The following is an 853-nucleotide window of genomic DNA, read 5'->3' on the forward strand; positions in this document are numbered from 1 at the left end:
TTTGAGCTGAGCCTCTTTCTAGGAGGTATTATATCGACATGCAGTCAGGAAGATCCTTAGTGGTATTTGATTACACAGATAAATGCAACCCATGTGGTTTCAGGCTGAACCTCTGAAAAGCAATCAATCAAGGTGAACATTGTCGGGACGAATGTTCACCTTGTATCCCCAAAAAAGTGTGGGACTTCTTGTTCCTATAACCCAGCTTCTCAAGTAAAAAAAATTAGAATTCAAAATTTTGTCCTTGAAAAAACTGTTCTCTCGAGGTGTACTCGGAAACAATTTCACTGCCTTTTCCTATCCTGCTTCTATTAGCTTCCCATGCAAAGCCCCCATCTAAGATTTGATCTGCCACTTGGGCATGAGCATTGAGCAACTCTTTTTACCCTTGAATTGAGTTTTATGACCTTGAAATCGTGGATTAGAAAGCAGTTACCAGAATCACATACCTTTCGTCCACAAATATTCGTCTGGGGTTGACATTCAGTAATTTCCAGACAGGCAGACACTGATTACGATTGCATGGGGTCTCTTCTACCATGATTGGGAATCTTTACGCCTTTAAGAATCCCAATCTTAGGAATCTGCATTCCAATGTTTTGAAGTATCAATTCCTTGAATCTTCATTAGCAACGTTTTCATGTCTAATGATTAAATTTTTAGGTGCCTTTACAAATTTTAATCATTTGGACACTCTTTATTCCAAATTTTTAGGAAAACACAAGAATGATTGGGGAAAGCCCCAACTTTTCACTGCAAAAACAAGTCTTTCGTTATCATCCTAAAAATAGCTCGCTAATTTATCTCCGAAGAGCCAAACCATGCCTAGCGTTGCACTTCTGCAATGAGGCCT

The sequence above is a fragment of the Nymphaea colorata genome, chromosome 12 (assembly GCF_008831285.2).
Source record: "Nymphaea colorata isolate Beijing-Zhang1983 chromosome 12, ASM883128v2, whole genome shotgun sequence".
Lineage (NCBI taxonomy): Eukaryota > Viridiplantae > Streptophyta > Magnoliopsida > Nymphaeales > Nymphaeaceae > Nymphaea > Nymphaea colorata.